We start from the raw sequence: 16941 nt of genomic DNA, 5'->3' as shown, positions 1-16941 counted from the left end.
GAGATCGTGCTCGTCATGGTGCTACGGCATCGCTACGACAGTGTGCGTCACCATTAGCCCATTGTACATTCACGTGCTCGTCTTTTGAGGGGTTCCTTCTTGCCCTCAACTGCGAGAGTATAAAAACAGCTGCCCCCGGACGCAAAAAGAGAGGGCTCCGATTTCTTCTGTTGAGTGAAGTGCTCTCCCGTCTCTCTACTTCGGTCAACCTGACCGCCAACTCTTTGCGATGTTAAAATAAACAAGTTGTTTCGTTGTTACCAGTCGACTCATGCTTTGCCGGGACCTTCGGATGCTTCCAGTTGTACCCCAGGCCGCCAGGCCAACGCTACCCTTGGGGCTTGCGACCCAGGTACAACCACGGGCGTCAGCGCCGAGTTCCCAACAGATCGTACCAGCAGTCCGATCCAACCATCTGGTTGGCAGCGGTGAGATCACCTCCGACTTCAAACAACTATCTGCCAGCGGTGAGATCGCGACAACGGAGGCCAGCAGCAAAGAGATGCAGTTGACTGTATGCTGAGAAGCTCAACGACGATCCGGGAGCAGTGCAACGAGCCCTGTGTGACGACTGGTTGCCTGCAGCGGAACGACTGCGCGGAACTCTTGACTGCGAGGTTTGGTGAGTGCGGGACTTTCTTCTTCTGAGCTTTGCCAGGCTTTTTGTTAGTGTCAGAAACAGAGCTGGTAATTGTGGTTGTCGTTGCTGCCGGGTTAGTTTGCGGCAAGACAATAGTAAGCAGTAGAGAAAGCAGCATTCAGAGCAGCCATGGATTTGAAGTCGTTGCGCAAACCGAAATTGTTGGAGCTTGCAAGAGAGTTGGGTCTGGATGTCTCAGACAAACTAAGAAAACCAGAACTGATAAAGGCTATTCTTGAGTTAGAGGCTGAGGATGACGAGCTGTCGGAATGCCTTGAGACCATTGAAGAGAGAGAGACTGCAAAAAGACAGGAGCGCGAACTTAAAGAGCAAAAAGAAAAAGAAGAGCGCGAACGTAAAGAACAGAAAGAGCGAGAGCAACAAGAGAAAAAAGAAGAGCGTGACCGTCAACACGCTTTGGAAATGAAGCGTCTCGAGATAGAGATGGAACGCGCTCGTAATGGAAGTCAGGCACACGGTGCAGGAGAACGAGTATTGTTCAAAATGACTGACCTGATGCGGCCGTTTAAGCTTGGAGAGGACATTGGTTTGTTCCTGGTTAACTTTGAGCGAACGTGCGAGAAGCAGGGGTTCTCTCGAGAAACGTGGCCACAGCGCTTGCTCACTTTGTTACCCGGCGAGGCGGCCGACGTAGTCGCTCGCTTGGATAGAGAGGAAGCAGAGGATTTCGACAAAGTAAAATCGAGTCTTCTAAAAAAGTACCGGCTGTCTGCGGAGGCGTTCCGTCGGAAGTTTCGGGAAAATGAGAAAGGCAGAAGTGAGTCATATACAGAGTTTGCGTATAGGCTTATGTCGAACATGCAGGAGTGGCTCAAAGAATAGAAAGCGTTCGGTGACCACGATAAAGTTCTGCAGTGTTTCGGGCTAGAACAGTTTTATAGTCGGTTACCGGAGAACGTGCGATACTGGGTCTTGGATAGGCCAGACGTTTGTACGGTGGCTAAAGCCGCTGAGCTAGCCGAGGAGTTTGTGACGCGTCGAGCTCGCGGAGCTAAGGACGGTCAAAAGGGTGAATTTGGCTCGAAGTTTGAGAGGCCGAAGTTCACGCCCATGAGATTTAAGGGGGACACGCGTAGTGAGGATGCGAGTGAAAGCAGTCCGACCAAACGTAAAGAGACGGCGGCAGCCAAACGCAGAAAGCGGTTCGAGAAGAGGCGAGCGGGCGTTTGTTATACGTGCCAGAAGCCGGGTCACTTTTCGGCGCAGTGTCCGGAAACAACACCAAAAGTTGTTTTTTTTTCAATAGGCAGCACTGACGAGAACATGAAGCTTCTCGAGCCTTACATGCGAGACCTCCTCGTGAACGGGAAAGAGTGCCGAGTGCTTCGCGATTCCGCAGCTACGATGGATGTAGTTCACCCATCTTACGTAGAACCCCATATGTTCACGGGCGAGTGCGCGTGGATTAAGCAAGCCGTGGAAGCTCATAGCGTGTGTCTGCCAGTAGCAAAGGTGCTTATTGAAGGACCTTTCGGAGCGCTTGAGACAGAGGCGGCAGTGTCATCTATGCTGCCACCCCAGTACCCGTACCTATTTTCAAACAGGTCCGATCACCTCCTGCGCGAGAAGGGGCTTTTGTTTGGTGAAGCTAGTGTTCAGGCCTTAACCAGGTCGAAGGTTCGGGAGCTCGCTGCAAAGGCGGTAGTTGCGGGGCCGACGTTATCAAACAACGAAAGAGGGTCAGAGGCGCAGCAAGCTTATATTCAGAGCACGCCCGAACTGAATAAACTTGAGTCTGTAACGTTAAAGGCGCCAGATACTGGAGAGGAAACGCCCGACACGGGAAAGTTAGAAGAGCTATCTACTGATTTGCTCATCGCGCCTACGTCAGACGGACTTGATAGGTTGCTAAAAGTCAGCCGGTCGGCTTTGATAGCCGAGCAAAAGAAGGATGGTAGCCTAGAAAACATACGCTGCAATGTCAAAGAAGGTATCGCCAGGAAAACTGCGCGTTTTGTGGAAAGAGGTGGAGTCCTGTACCGGAAGTATCTAGACCGCCGAGGAGTGGAGTTCGATCAGCTGATCGTGCCTCAATGCTATCGTCAGGATCTGTTGCGCTTGTCACACGGGGGTTCGTGGTCCGGACACCTTGGAGTTAAGAAAACTAAGGACCGTCTCTTGCAAGAGTACTATTGGCCAGGGTGTTTTCGGGACGCAGACCATTTCGTGAGGACATGTGACACTTGTCAGCGGGTGGGCAAACCAGGGGACAAATCGAGGGCGCCGTTGAAATTGGTACCTATCATTACGGAGCCTTTTAGACGGCTCGTTATTGATACTGTGGGACCTCTGCCGGTAACAGCCACGGGGTACAGACACATTTTGACTGTGATCTGCCCAGCGACAAAGTTCCCTGAAGCAGTGCCGCTTAAAGAACTCAGCTCAGTTGAGATAGTTAATGCACTACTGTCCATATTTGCGCGAGTTGGTTTCCCTGCGGAAATCCAATCAGACCAGGGCACAGTGTTTACTAGCGCTTTGACGACAACTTTTCTCGAAAGGTGTGGGGTAAAGCTGCTACACAGCTCAGTGTACCACCCACAGTCGAATTCCGTTGAGAAGCTCCACTCCGTCATGAAGCGCGTGTTGAGAGCTTTGTGTTTTGAACATCAAACTGACTGGGAGCTGTGTCTGCCTGGGGTGATGTTTGCTTTAAGGACCGCGCCGCATGCGGCTACGGGGTTTTCGCCAGCTGAACTGGTGTACGGTCGCTCGCTTCGATCTCCGCTTCGCATGCTTCGAGAATCGTGGGAAGGTAGGGGCGACGACCCAGTCGTGGTGGAGTACGTGCTTAAGCTCCTCGAACGCTTAAGAAGGGCACAGGAGTTGTCAGGTGAAGCAATGACAAAGGCCCAGCAGAGGGCCAAGGTTTATTATGATCGGACAGCCAGGGCCCGTCGTTTTGAGGTTGGCGATGAGGTCATGATATTGCGCACATCGCTAAACAACAAACTAGACGTGCAGTGGGAGGGCCCAGCACGAATTGTTCAGAAACTGTCGGACGTTAACTACGTGGTAAGTCTGCCAGGAAAGCGGAAAGCACAGCAAGTTTACCACTGTAATCTGCTCAAACCTTATAGACAAAGGGAAGCAGTGGTGTGCATGATGGTAAACGTTCCTGAAGAGCTTCCGGTCGAGCTTCCGGGACTAGGCTCAGTGACGAACAGGGAAGACACCGGTCAAGTCATTAGTGACCTTATCAGTAAAGCACCGCTGTCGCCCGAGCAGAAAACCGAACTACACCAGCTATTACAAGAGTTTCAAGGTCTGTTCTCTGAGAGGCCTGGTAGGACTTCTGTACTTACTCATGATATAGAACTTACCTCCACAGAGCCAGTACGATCCAAGGCGTATCGGGTGTCACCCCGCCAGAGCGATATTATGGAGGCTGAGGTAAAGAAAATGCTACAGCTCGGTGTTATTGAGGCAGGTGAGAGTGATTATACCTCCCCTTTGATTTTAGTTGAGGTACCGGGCAAGGAACCTCGTCCTTGCGTCGACTACCGCAGGCTTAATTCCATCACTAAGGATCAAATTTATCCGATCCCTAACATCGAGGAGCGCCTTGAGAAAGTTAGTAGCGCTCAGTTTATTTCCACCCTAGATCTTGTCAGGGGTTATTGGCAGGTTCCACTTACAGAAGAGGCTAGTAGGTATGCGGCGTTCATTTCACCAATGGGAACATTCCGTCCTAAAGTGTTGAGTTTTGGTTTGAAGAACGCGCCATACTGTTTTTCAAGTCTCATGGATAAAGTGTTGCGGGGACAGCAAGAATTCGCTTTACCGTATCTAGACGACGTAGCGATATTCTCCGCATCCTGGTCTGAGCATATGACACACTTGCGGGCAGTGCTAACCCGCCTGCGCGAAGCAGGCTTGACAGTAAAGGCTCCTAAGTGCCAGTTAGCACAGGCCGAGGTTGTCTACCTCGGTCACGTGATTGGTCAGGGTCGTCGCCGCCCCTCTGAAATAAAAGTGGCCGCTGTGCGAGACTTTCCGCAACCGCGCACCAAGACCGATATTCGGTCGTTCTTGGGTGTCGCCGGCTACTATCAGAGGTACATCCCTAGGTACTCTGATATCGCGGCTCCCCTGACGGATGCTCTAAGAAAGACAGAGCCTCAAACAGTCGTCTGGGACGAGACCAAGGAAAGAGCTTTTAGCGCCCTAAAGAGTGCCCTAACAAGCCAGCCTGTGCTACGATCGCCAGACTATACAAAAGGGTTCATTGTTCAGTGCGATGCTAGTGAGCGAGGCATGGGCGTTGTACTGTGCCAACGGGAAAATGGAGAAGTAGAACACCCCGTCCTGTATGCTAGTCGTAAGCTGACCAGTCGTGAGCAGGCGTATAGCGCCACCGAGAAAGAGTGTGCGTGTCTCGTGTGGGCCGTTCAGAAATTGTCATGCTATCTAGCCGGCTCGAGGTTTATCATTGAGACGGATCACTGCCCTCTCCAATGGCTGCAGACCATCTCTCCCAAAAATGGCCGCCTCCTGCGCTGGAGCCTCGCTTTACAACAATATTCCTTTGAGGTGCGTTACAAAAAGGGGAGTCTCAACGGTAACGCCGATGGCTTAAGTCGAAGCCCCTAACGTAGGAATCAGCCTCAAAATTGTTTGTTACTGATGTTTTTCTTCCTGAGGCAGGATTTTTTTTAACATATTGCTTTTGTTTAGTGTTTCAAAGTGATGATATGCTTTCTAGTGCAATTTTTCAATTTGTGGACGCGTTCTGAGTGATGCTAGACTACTGTAAGGAACTAGGCAGTGGTATAAAAAGGGGAAAGAGCCTGGCAGGGCTTAGTGAGGGTTGTGCCGTGCTTGCTGACTGAGCGGTTGAGTTTCAGCGTAGTTCTAACGCTTGCCGGGAACGAGAACAAAAATGTGAACTCTCCCGAAGTCACTTTGCAGTGTCCCGTGCGAACCTGAACGAGAGAACGAGGCCTTCTCTGTGCGCTGCGCTCAAGAAACGTCGAGGGACGCCCGACTTCGGTTATGAGCATCATCGAGCGACATCCCTCCGGACAGCGGATGCAGTCCCCTGTCCATCGGGATCTCCTTCCCCCGGCGGGGCGGTCTGTTGCGTTTCGCCTGCGACACGTGGTTTTGCCGGCGCGACTGCGGCGGGGCGGCAGACATTTTGGCCCGATCGTCGTCGCCGCAACACTCATCGGCAGGTGTTTCCAGGCGCGACTGCGGCGATGCGACCGCAAAAGATCATCCTCTCATTCCAGTCATTGTGCCCGAAACAGGCGATGCCAAAGCAGGGACCATCCTCTCATTCCAGTCATTGTGCCCGAAACAGGCGATGCCAAAGCAGGGACCATCCTCTCATTCCAGTCATTGTGCCCGAAACAGGCGATGCCAAAGCAGGGACCATCCTCTCATTACAGTCATTGTGCCCGACCGGCAGCGCTACAACAGGGTGCTACGAGATCGTGCTCGACAGGGTGCTACGAGATCGTGCTCGTCATGGTGCTACGGCATCGCTACGACAGTGTGCGTCACCATTAGCCCATTGTACATTCACGTGCTCGTCTTTTGAGGGGTTCCTTCTTGCCCTCAACTGCGAGAGTATAAAAACAGCTGCCCCCGGACGCAAAAAGAGAGGGCTCCGATTTCTTCTGTTGAGTGAAGTGCTCTCCCGTCTCTCTACTTCGGTCAACCTGACCGCCAACTCTTTGCGATGTTAAAATAAACAAGTTGTTTCGTTGTTACCAGTCGACTCATGCTTTGCCGGGACCTTCGGATGCTTCCAGTTGTACCCCAGGCCGCCAGGCCAACGCTACCCTTGGGGCTTGCGACCCAGGTACAACCACGGGCGTCAGCGCCGAGTTCCCAACAGATCGTACCAGCAGTAAGATCCAAACAGAAGGCACATATCTAGTTATTGATGGCTTCACAGTTCCCTCTTTTTATTATCGAAAATCGTCTTTTTTAATACAGAAGGGTTCGCATTAAGGTTAAAACAAATAACCGAATGTTCACGTTAGTGTGGAGGGAAAGCAGTATTTGAAAAGGCATTGGGTTCGATACTATGTCGAGAGTGACACATCAGACCTAGTAGGCTTCGTTATCACTTGCGAAAATGGAGTAACGACACGTAAATCTAAACATTATTTCTGATATAAGGCGGAAATGGTAGTAATGAAACTAGTTGAGTGTACAATCTATTAGCTGTAAGGTTAACATCACCTCGTAAATAAAGTGCGGATGATGAAAATGTTCAGATACGCCAATAATCACATCACGCAATTCATTTACGAATGTGGGTTTAAAAAAGAAGACACCTATAACTGCCTTTCGGTGACCAATATTAAATGAAACCCAGGCGATTTTAAAGCAGTAGTAACAAAAACTAACAAAGGTTGTCCATAGAATTGGCGAGGAGAAAGCCGACTTCGCGACGCGCAGCCCAATCCTGCCTATGGACTGCGAAGATACAGGCACCTGCAAATATTTCCGAATAATTACCATTAGTCGAATGCCGCATAGTTAAGACGATAACGTATGGGGAGCAAGTGTCAATCGTTGAAGATAAAGAACTTGTAGATATATAAGTGTGCGAAGTTTATCTGCGAGTCGATTGCGCGTGCCTGTTCCGCGCAATAAAAGAAAGATTTCCGCACAAAACCTTGCCATACATTTCTGCGCAAGCATCTCTGAAAAAACACAAGACGTCCTAATGTTGTAGTGTAATACAAGCGGTCTTTTACACCACTTTATTTGAACTAACCATTCGGCATGTGCCACCGGGCGCGCGCCACTTCTTGGCCAAGCCTTCAGACTCCTCTTCCATTTGAACTCAGATACGACAAAGTGTTCGCAACGAGAAGGTATAGCTGCTACGCGAACTGTTGATGGGGCGGAACTATTTAAAAACAACACTTGCACGAAGTCGCCTCACCTCGTCTGCTGGGAAACGTAACTTGGTCCCACTGTCCGTCACACCCTTTGTTCGAACCACGAGCCACCGGAACGTCCTACAAAAAAAATGAACAGCCAGCATTCTCTCAGTCGCTCTGTGGTCCTTTCAAAAAAGCGGCGCGAGTTGCGGCCTGACGCCAGAAACGTACGCTATGCGCGAAAGCAGGTGGGCGTTATTGGACGCAATCACACGCGCAGACATAAGGCAAAGTGGCAGCCAAGACCAAAGCAAAAAAATTAAATTATGGGGTTTTACGTGCCAAAACCACTTTCTGATTATGAAGCACGCCGTACTGGAGGACTCCGGAAATCTCGACCACCTGGGGTTTCTTTAACGTGCACCTAAATCTAAGTACGCGGGTGTTTTCGCATTTCGCCACCATCGAAATGCGGCCGCCGTGACCGGGATTCGATCCCGCGACCTCGTGCAAGACCAAAGCAAGCCGTGGTATTCGTGAAGGCTACATCGCTCGCTATCGCCACGAAGGCATCGTTCAAATGCAGAGAACTCGCCGAAATCAAATGACGCGAAATAAACGATGACAAAGACACTATTTGGGCGAAGTTAGCCTACCGATTCGGCCAACTTGCCGCGTCGATGAGAGTCGCGACAGAAAAGAGAGAGGGGGAAACAAACTTTGGCCGCCTGGGATTCAGCGTGCGCGTGACCTTTTGCTCTCCAGAACAAAAGACGTAGGCCCTATCTGATTTTCGCAGTACGCACGAACCGTCATCTTTGGGAAAGGGAACACATCTCGAGCAGCGCCATGACGACGTGCGAAACTCGAGAGGACGACGGCCGTTCTTAATTTGACTTGCACCCCCCGTACATCGGTGATAACTGATGGGTTATTGAGCTTTTACTGTGGCAGTTCCTCCGCGATTCTTTTGACCGTACCTATACCCGGGTGCTATATTTCGCATTCTAAGACTGGTACAGCGCAACATGAAAGGAATAAACAAGCCGGACCGACCAGAAGAAACCTTTTGCGCGTTCTGCTGGCGCCAGGAGCAGACTCCCGCATTACCATCCTTGACAATTACTCGTCGCGTTTTCGACAACTGCGAATACCGACAGAAAGCGTACGCTGCGGAGCTTTAGAAGGCGTCATGAACTTGCCCCACTAATATTCGGTACACGACAGACTAACTCTTACCACAGCCTAGCTGCTTTTTGCTAAGCGCCCCACAACGCCAGACGCGGCGACTGTGCCTCAAAAATATCCCAAAAAGAAAAGGAAATTACAATATTGTTGGGAGTCAGGGAATGCGTCACGAAGTTGTCCCAGTAAGATTCAGTACGCTCGAAACTGCGTCACAACGCCGGGCATGGTCACTGTGCTTCAAAAGTACCCAAAAAAAAAGTAACGAAACTAGTTACACTAACCTCGGGGGTCAGAGAAAGCACCAAACCTTGTCCCCTTAACTAACACATCAAACTAACAGCGTCGCACGGCCGAGATGCTTTTCGCTAACTGCGTCGCGGGTCTCGGTTCCGTGCGGTAAAACCTAAATTCCTTGAAATGCGTCACACTGTCCAACGAAATTTCTCACCTTGCCGCAGTTCAACAGTGTAGTGCAGAAGGCATGCAGACGACGTCCAGAAGAGACCGGTCGCTGTACAGGAGAACTTGGCGCGCGCAGCGGGCCTCGCTCGCTACGGTAGCGTGTCTGGCGCGTGACGTATGCATCGGCCCGTCTGGCGCGCTGATTGCGCCGATAGCTTGTTGCTAGGCGACGCAAGCAAGTCGCGAAGGTTCGTTTCTACACAAATGTGCATGCTCACGCCAGCGCTTTGACTGCGAGTGTCCGCGCTCATCGAGTGTGATTTGTTCACGTCTGCTTGTGGCGCGCTGACACCGTGCTCGTTAATTCAGTCAGCAAGCGAGTGTTTCCAAGTTCATATGGCCGATAAAAACTACTATCCTTACTTCGTATAGCCGTCTACTAATTTGCTATCGGAATCGATGCATCGGCTTTCGGGCGAAGCTGCGACTTTCTTTATTTATGCAGCAAACGAACAGCTGGAGAGCTACAACCTCCAACCGCTATTTCTGGGAACCGGGCTTCGAATCCTCGCCGGACGTTGCGTAATTTCTTTCTTCGTTATTTATAAATTGATCATAAACTTGAAACTGGAAAGTGGAACACAGAAGCAACTTTAGCACTGGCGCATTGAAGTGGAAACTAGTAAATATTGCAGCACCTGCATTCGCGGTACGCATTTCTAATGGCAAAGCATAATAATGTGTGCCCTTTCACTCGGAGTCACCTAATAACCACATTTCTTTACATTGCACCATATTAAACTGCATATGCGTATTCAGCACCCCTGTCAGCAGCAAGTTTAGAGTTCGTGCCTGTACCGCATTGCGAATATCTCAAAATCGACAACAACGCCAGGTAGCATACGCGTCACACTAACAAACGACAACGCCAATTCCCCCGACGGTACATTTGTCTAAGGCATGCATGGGGCTACCCGGGTCGCAGCCGAACCCTTTAACGTTGCTGCACAGCTTGTCGTATTCGTCGCCGACGCAGGGGTTCATGCCGCCGCCACACCGGCAAAGGGCATAGCACGAGGCGACAAAGAGCATCGCGGTCCCGCTGTAGTCTTCGAAGCCGTCTAGGTGCTCGCTGTCGACAGAGGCGTCACCTGCACCATGTACCTCAAGTAACACCTCGAAAGCCGCAGCCACAGCGCGCTCCGCATCCTCCGCTCAAGTGGCGAAACCGAAAACAACCAAGCCAAACACACGATAGTTTGGGCGCCGGGACATACCGACATTACGGGAAATCAGGAGGCGGATAGGATAGCTCGAGGGTGCGCAACAAATCGAGCATCCAACAATCCCGACCCCGCTGAGGAACCCGAGCCGGTAGCTCAAAGCTATTCAGAGATGCTAAACTACTACAGAGGGATCGGACGAAAATACCCGCCCCCACACAAACAACTAAACAGAGAAGACGCCGTAGCATGGCGACAGCTACAAACGGGAACATTCCCGTGCCTAAACATGCTAAGCAAAATCTACCCCACGCAGTAGGAGAGCGAGTGCCCGTGGTGTGGAGACAAACCAACCCTATACCATACCACGTGGACTTGCCAGAAAATAGACGAGCTAGCCATAATAGAAAAGCCGAGTGCGGAACAGTGGGGGAGGATGCTATCCAGCGACATCCTGAAAGTCCAACAAGGACTAGTAAGGCGTGCAGGCAGGGCAGCTACCCTCAGCGGAGCCCTGGACTAAGGCAGCCGACCCTGAAGAGAAGATGGAAGACTATCTGAAGCCGCAACAGCCACTGTAAAATAGAGCAAATAAACGTTCTTCCCCACCACCAGTGTGCAAAGTGCAAGACTCGTGAGCTTCGGGGCAGCGTGCCTGTGGCCGGAAGTGCTAGCGTTTGCGCCTGCGCATTGCAGCAACAATACTTGTCGGCATCCAAGGAGTCTGCGTAGCTGCAGGACAGGATGATACGAAGTGATAACTGTAGCTGATCAGAATTATAATTAGAATTAATGAGAAAATACACACAATAATGGAGCGAATACAATGCTGCTAATTTCTCAGCGGAGTAACTCCATACCTGGCACACCATTAATTGCACCTGGAGAACATTAGTATTATTCTATATAAGTAACTTGACGTCACTATCATGATTTGACGTTTATGACCAATGATCGAGCCTTCTGTTTGGGCTACAGAGCGCATCCTAGCATGTGCTGAGGCGTAGGCGAAACAGGCAAAAGAGTAAACGCTGTGACAAAGGGACTTCCTTTGTTATATTCATTATTGAATGAAATCCCCTATCGTATCCATCCAATAATACAGGGGGCATAAAACACAATAAAGGTGATTTAGATTTGCAGCTGGCCATTTTTCACCGTCATAACTTTTATTCGGGAATTGTCATCGGAAAGGAAACTCTTGTCGCCAGAAAAAATAATTTCGAATCCAAAATTTTCCTCGGAAAGAAAAGAAGACATCTTGAGCACCAGGGGATCTTTAACGTGCCCCCCAAATGCACGGGACACCGGCGTTCTTGCATTTCCAACAGTAACGCTTACTCGCTCCTCTCTTGGATGACCTTTGCGGCACTGCCAGAGCTATCAGAAGCGACATTAAGATTAAGATTAAGATTATTTAAGATTAAGATTAATAACAGATGTCGGGGTCATTTTCCACTTCTTGTGGCGTCGTGATCATTGACCAATATTTGCCTTCTGTTATCGAGTGTTTCCTTGATGACCTTTCGGTGCTCGGCAAATAACAATGCACCGACTTCCTCACAATGAAAACGGACTGAACGCCAGCGCTTCTTTCCGATCGTAGAAGCTGACCTACAGCCGTCGGTGTGAGAAAAAGCGCCTCAGTCTGTACAATGCACCAGGAAAGGAACAGGTGCGTCTCCCTCTCTCCCCCGCGCCTTCCGCAGTTTCGGGAAGGTCCTCACGTAAGCCGGGCCGCTGGACTCGTAGACGACGTTGTCCGAGACACCGTCGTACCTTTTCAGCTCAACCAGCCATCGCTCCTCAACGAGTCCCGGGACGGTGCCGAAGAGCTCGGCAACGTCGAGCTGGACAGAGCATGCAGGCAACTCCACGGCCTCCGACAGCGGAATCATGTAGCATTTGTCCACATTGCTGTTGTCGGCGGTGTCACGGTGACTCGCATCTCCTCTGCAGAAGGTTGACCGGGGCTGCCTGTAGAAGAAGGGAAGTAAGCCTTCAGTTAGCTTAGAATGGTTTGGAAAATATGAGCTTCCTGACTAAATGGCCAACAGTTCTTTTGGCGAAAAATATTGCGCTGAGACTATTTCAAAGAACACACCGATGATAACGAATGAAAAATGAGGAAGAACTACAGAACAAGTCAGACCTGTAAACCTGATGTCAGAGACGCTACTGAGAAATTATGTAATGAATCGCGTTGATTCTCTCCCACCTGCAGTAAACCACCTGCAATGGCCGCCTGCAATAAGCCATCGGTTGTTAGTAACATCGTCTCTTCATGTTCTGTGTCGCCACTGTGTCCGATTGTAGTCGTCATTGTTTTTCAATGAAAAACACTACGACATCCTGTTTTACTGCAATAGATTGAAAGCTCCATGTTGGGATCGCTTTTGCCGTCCCTTCGGTTAGGCTGACGGCGGCCATTGCTGTCATCGATGTTACTGTCTTCGTCAGAACATGTCGTCGTACTGAGCCATGGCGCAAAGAAAAAAAAAATTCCGGCAGTACCCATGTCACGATCACTGTCGACGTCAGCGCGATTAGCTTTCAAGCGATGTACAGACATACTGCAATGCCGAATACAAGTTTGTTTCGAATCTATAGTGGTCCCGGCTACGGGAGAGTAAGCGCCGAGAACTTTCCAGCCCCGCTGTATTTACCCACCGGCATCGCAACTGGCGAGTTACAGCGGACATTGCACGGCGAAACAGACACCTGTGTAAAAGAATGGGTGGAAGGTAGGGGACATAGTGCTTGGCGATAGCGCATATTATCCTAACGATCACATATTGTTTCCGTAATACTCAACTGACACGTCCAGCTGATATAGGTTGCGCGATTACAAAAACAAGTTAAATTTACTTATTGGCTATTCCTCATTCAGTGAAATAGCGCAATCCACTCTGTAGGTTGGATTTTTCTTAATGGGGGTTTTTCTAACTAGGAAAGACATTGAAGTGAAATTAGTAACCTGTAATGTTCAACTAAAATTTTAATTGTCAGGAACAATTATTTATTTCAGTATACTGTCAACCCCAAATGGTATTTTTTTGTATGAAGGCTGAAAAACAAAACATTAGAGTAAATACACACTTCAGCATAAAAAAAAGAAATACCAAATGGATTGGATAAACTTTATTAAAGGTTCTGCACGACACGCGTCAGCACACAGCGGGCGTGTCTATCGCCAGTGTCATGGCCCCCGTCGCTTAAACCCGTGCTCACGCGCTGGCACCTAAGAAGAAGCAGAAGAAGAAAGCTCGTGGAGTCGTTCACTTGGGAGCCGAATCCTTTCCCAGGATCTGCGTCTACGAATCCCTCAACGAGTCCGAGTACGGCGGAGATTAATGCATCGAGGGATTCCCCGAAGGAATTCAAGCAACTTGGCGCTACCACGACTGTCTCGTTGCGCGAAGACAATAGTAGTGCCACCGAGGGCCGCTTGGCTGTTCACAGAGAGATGACGCCATCGGAAGGGGCCAAGAAGAGTCGGGAGAGCCTTGGACAAAAGACGTCAGCGCACGGACCGGGTCGGTACCTTAACGCTCCTCTGCACGTTTTTTTGTGCGTCGATGTAAGTCTTTTAGATACTTATGCAGCGATAACTCCCCCCCCCCAAAAAAAAAAGAAAATTACAGCAGCACCCATTTCACGACGAACGTCGCGACGTTAACACGATTGGCGATGAAGCAAAGGAGCAACGCCCCGTATTGCAACCGCAGAGGCGCGTCACGTATGAGGAGCCTATGCAGCCGGGCTCCTCGCTCGTGCTTCCCTCTCTGGACACGCTGGGTCACCCAGCGGCGTCGCAGCGAAGATCGCACGTGGCGCTTGTGTTGAATATACATTCGGAGAAGTTTGTCTGAATATATATATATATATATATATATATATATATATATATATATATATATATGATGCGGGCTCGATTCCGCCCAAGGGTCGAATAAATCTTTTTTTGTTGCCATCAGAAAGCGGCACATATTAAGTGGTACATAGCTACCCAAGCTGGCACCAAAGAGGGTCATTGAGAAACGGCGCATGCCCACGGCCCCAAGTTGACGCCAAAGAGTTTCATTGAAGAACGGCGCCTGACCAATGGCATCATACACAGTGACCCATGATGGTTTGGAGGTTTGGTTTCGAAGCCGGTTTTCTCAGCACGGCCGCTCGATGCTCCACCTCTTTAGACGACGAGTCTTAATATTGCCCAATGTTGACGGCAAAATGGTTGGACACACAGACAGATAGTTAGACAGGCCGCCCCCGAAAAGGGGGTGAAGTGCCGTAACAATGCTAATCGCATTGAAAATAACGACGAGCTTAACGTGTTGTAAACATCAGCTCTTGAGGAAAGTGAGGCGAACTTGTGACAGCTTATTGTGTTGCCACCGGTATAAAAACACGCCGGTAAAGTACATTAAGTACAACCGCGTGATCGTAATCCAGTCAGCACACTCCTCGAGACAAAGCTGAACCATCTGTGTGCTTACGTAAATTAAATATGGTTGTTTATCCGAACAAACTGGAGAAGACGGTCACTTTTCCGACATACATGGAAACACTATAAAACCGTACTATCACAGCGCAAGAATTAGCTTTTCATGTTTCAGCCTATCAGTCCGTAGCAACCTTTGTTTCTGGAGGCAACTGCGCAGTTGGGTGTCATCGACTAATTTGCCTCTCATACGAAACGCAGGTTCACCAGGGTCTATGAGAAAGCCGGATCCCCCTTACCTCTTTCACGGTTCTCCGAAGATACCAACAAACGCTGCACCGCCGACAGCGGACCTACGGCGAGGTCTTTCCGGGCAGAGTGAGATCCGACCGCCATCTACGATGGCGCACAGCTCCGGCGGAACTTTCGAACCAAAGGTCGGCCCGGTCCCCACGACATCACGCTCGGGAGCTGCATCAGTGCAATCCAGTGGCAGTCTGGTAGATAGCGTCGACGGCCCAGCGTTAGCGTCGCAGGCCGGTGGAGGGCGCAAAAGTGGACACGGAAAAACAGCGGGCCAGCGAGAACGCCCGCCTACGCAAACGGTAAGGAGGTAGTTTTAAATGCGGAAAAAAAAGCGCGTAAAACCGAAACTATACCGGACAACCGAGACAGCCACGTTTCACTAGTCCCTTCTGACGTCATGGAAGCTTTTCGTGGAGTATTTTACTCTGGAGGAGGGAGATGCTGCATTTGGCATCTCGCATCTCGGCATCTCGCGAGACGGAAGCAGCACTTCGTTGCAAAAATATTAAGTAACATATAAAAGGAATGCAATGAATCTGTGGGGCCTTGCTCACGGACTACTGCTACATAAGGACTATCTGCGTCGCCGGTCTTTAACAACGCATGGCTTACCTCCAGGATAAAAACATTATTCACTCATCTATCAGCATTGTATCGGTATCCTTCCAAGAAAATACTGCGACCCTGGAACGACGGCAAAAATGAGTATACCACTCGTTAGACCTTGACAAAGGGAATGCCGCCGCTTCAAGGCATAGTAAGTTTCTCGCATGTTATCTATGCGCATCCACCGCGACTCACACTCAAATTTCCGCACACTGTCACCAACTTATTAAGAATAGGTGAATGGATGCACTCTGGGATCAATGCGCCGACGCATGGGCGACGGCGACTGCACTGACAGCGCACGAATGTTCGAAGCTGAACGTTTCGCGACGGTCCACAGCGTGAGCGAGTGACTAGCGATAATACGTCGTTGCTACAAGCTATTACAATGAACGGAACATTAACGTTCCAAGTCTTGTGCACGGTAAGAACAAATCTATCGCAAATGGGCTCACCTGCGAGTGATTAGGCACAAAATAAACAAACAGATGGTGACCGCGCCGAGGAACAATACCGAGTCAGAAAAATGATACACTTCAATATGATCGGCAGATAAAGAACGAAGAGCGAAACGCACTGATCCAGATTTAATTAGAATCAAAAATGTTGGGCAGCCTATAATACATTTCTGTCCCAGCACCAAGAACAAGCACCGCATAGGCTGTTCCCGCCGTTGAGACAAGGCGTACTATAAGCTCCGAAAGCGCTTACATGCCCTTTGAAGCTGAGTCTTAAGATTCGTGTCGGCTACCCAGTCACCGTCTGCGATATCCGCCTGAACAGATATTCTCTGTACCGCACCGGCGTCATGCGCATCTAGAGTAGACACCGAGGCAGCTGAGGGAATGCAATGGACACGTCACCACGTGACCAAACATGGCGACGCCGACGAGATCACCGTGGAAAGGGTCTATACCAGGCGCGTTCCTAGAATAGCAAGAAGAGTAGCGATAGAAGCGACGCCTAGACCAATCAAAATCAGATTTTCGAAACATCGCAGGATTGTCCAACGCTGCGTATTCAACCACTCCAAATTCTACTCGTTGCTATCGTGCGAATCGCCTTTGCTAATGAGTGAGTGAAGAATATTGCTTTGCAAAGATCAGATTGTTGCCGAAATCTTTATTCGGCAAGTTATTTTCACACACGCCGACAAAACGTTTGGAATGGAAGGAAAGCCCGGATTCGTCAGCACAGAACTGCTTGTTCGAGGAACGAAAATAAAATAACGGAAATATATATTGAGCACTTTTTATGCAAATTGTT

At 49.8% G+C, this 16941-nt stretch overlaps 1 long non-coding RNA gene across 1 annotated transcript in view; it reads right to left on the bottom strand.

Annotated features, from left to right (window-relative positions):
- Positions 1-7638, bottom strand: part of LOC142560571 (uncharacterized) — a 122940-nt gene extending 115302 nt beyond the window's left edge. Inside the window, exon 1 of the long non-coding RNA XR_012823397.1 lies at positions 7569-7638. This is a non-coding gene — a long non-coding RNA (uncharacterized LOC142560571). The remainder of the gene's footprint in view (positions 1-7568) is intronic.
- Positions 7639-16941: the final 9303 nt, after the last annotated feature.

This window comes from Dermacentor variabilis, chromosome 10, assembly GCF_050947875.1.
Source record: "Dermacentor variabilis isolate Ectoservices chromosome 10, ASM5094787v1, whole genome shotgun sequence".
Classification (NCBI taxonomy): Eukaryota; Metazoa; Arthropoda; class Arachnida; order Ixodida; family Ixodidae; genus Dermacentor; species Dermacentor variabilis.
The sequence above is the reverse complement of the archived record's forward strand: the minus strand, read 5'-3'. Positions and strand labels throughout refer to the sequence as shown.